We start from the raw sequence: 2,210 nt of genomic DNA, 5'->3' as shown, positions 1-2,210 counted from the left end.
CTTTTTTGTGTGTTGATACCTTTGTATTGAAATATGTATAGTTAAACTCTTTAGAATGCAGAATAAAAAAAAAAAAACGTATGGACTAAACATAAGCAAAAAATATACCACTAGCAGAGTCCATTTCCATGCTCCTAACTTCCTCGCTAGCAGATAAGTGCTGGCATCCTGGGCTTAGATGATGTTAGCCAAGCGACTATTCATGAAGTTGAGGAGGTTAGTAATTACAAGAGATGCCCATGAGGACAGCTGCTTTGTTGTACTAAAGTAGTGTGAATATTTTTGCTAGTATCTAATGTATACCAATTAGTGATGAGCGCGCACACTCGTGTCCTAAGAGTATTTTTGGAGCGCTCGAGAAAAAAAAAAAAAATGATCCAGATCTCACAGCTGTTTCGAGAGCCACAACACATGCAGGTATTGCCTGTTTGTTAGGCAGTCCCTGAATCAGTTGTGGATGTCGACTAGCCATGGCATCTCAAGCATTTTTTTCGTGCTTGCCGAAAATACTTGATTAGGACATGAGCGTGCTCGGATAACACCTTATCGGAGCACGCTCACTCATCACTTAACCCATACCACAATGATCTCACCATCCCAATCACAAAGAGCTGGCTGTATGGATAGAGGGGGATAAAGCATGTTCACTAGGTCTCCATATGGACCCCAATGATCGAAACAGCTGCGCCTCTTATATGTGCAATCGCTGGAGGTCCCAGCCGCAGAAACCTTTCATGACCATGAAGATTATAGAATATTATGTCTGCTACATTGATGTTTTCAGTGTCTGGTAAAGTAATGAGAATATATTAGGCAGTCGGTGCTGTGACATCACCTCAGCTTCTGTGTGTAAAGGAAGATGTCAGTGGTGGTTGCACTATGGGTCTTTGGTATTTGGCAGCACAATCCGTTTTTGCATAAGCCCCCTGATCTTCTGTATTTGCTGTAGAACGGCTGCTCCTTGGCTCTATTCCCTGTGATCCTGGGACAGACTGCAGCTCGTGAGTCACTATGAAAGACGGGAGGAGGGAAGCAGCGATAGCTACGCTTACATCATTTTGCAGGCAAATGGAAAAACCGCTTAGTGTAAGAAGAAAAAAAAAAAAAAAAAGCGTGCTGGTAAATGCATATAAAATTCCTTACTAGCCTTGACTATATTAAGTATAAGCTGGAGTCCAGAATCCTGCTCACCGCTCTGCAGGGCAGTGGACATATATTTATTACTTGCATATTAAAGGATAGCTTCCCTTTAAAGCTATCGGCCCCAAAATGCAAAGTCAGCTACTAAGACATTTATAGAGGTGACACAGCCTCTATCAAAAAAAATTATATACACAAGTGTTTTTGTATGCAAATGATTGCACTTCGATGCACTTACACCCTCTAATTTACATGTCTAGCACTGATCCTGATTGCAGTGCTCACTTGTGGCAATCAAGAGCCATCATAAACTCAAATCCCTGGTCCGGTATTTGTGCAACGACACCGGTGGAGCCCAGCAGTGCAGGCGCACACTCAGTGTCAGCATGCTCTATCGCTGGAGGGCTTTTATCTTTTTGCCTGCATGCATTCCGACTACAAGTTTCATTAAAAATGTTGGAAATTCTGGCTTCTTCAGCCTCAGTGTATGACAGTTCATAAACTACAGAAAGTTACTAATGTACCCTCAGCTGATGTCAGGCTCTATTATTATGCTTTACTTATATAGCACCATCGTATTCAGCAGCCGTCTACAGACAGTGAGGCTTTCAATCTAAATTGGAGGGTGGGAGAAAACACACACAAATAAGGGGAGAAGATACAAACTTCTTGTACATGTTCTCCTTGGTGAGATATAAACCCACAGCCCCGGCGCCACAAATCAACAGTGCTAACGACTGAGCCACCGTGCCAACCCGATATTCCTAATCTCACTTCTGAAGCACGTTCTCTGCCAACTTATGACAAGCTGAACTCTGATATGGTGATCAATAAGCTTGGAAGATGCAGATAAAAGTTGTATATTTTTGGCTAAAAGCATTTAAAACAAACAAAAAAAAGAAAAACAATGCCCTCAACAATCTCTCTAGGCCCCAATGAAAATTTTGTGATAAAACTGTTTGAAATGTCGCAAAATTTACGCAACTTTTGACACTTTTTACGGCCAGTTCTGGCAACTTTTTGAGAAGTAGACAGGACTTTGCTAGGAGGGAGATGTGATAAGAGAACGG

General features: G+C 41.9%; 1 protein-coding gene across 1 annotated transcript in view; it reads right to left on the bottom strand.

Moving 5' to 3' along the window:
- RHOQ (ras homolog family member Q) overlaps window positions 1-2,210 on the bottom strand; it is a 60,211-nt gene that overhangs the window by 1,441 nt on the left and 56,560 nt on the right. The gene's annotated exons all lie outside the window — the stretch shown is intronic.

Source organism: Dendrobates tinctorius, unplaced genomic scaffold, assembly GCF_039654945.1.
Source record: "Dendrobates tinctorius isolate UK_male_01 unplaced genomic scaffold, ASM3965494v1 ptg000205l, whole genome shotgun sequence".
Lineage (NCBI taxonomy): Eukaryota > Metazoa > Chordata > Amphibia > Anura > Dendrobatidae > Dendrobates > Dendrobates tinctorius.
The sequence above is the reverse complement of the archived record's forward strand: the minus strand, read 5'-3'. Positions and strand labels throughout refer to the sequence as shown.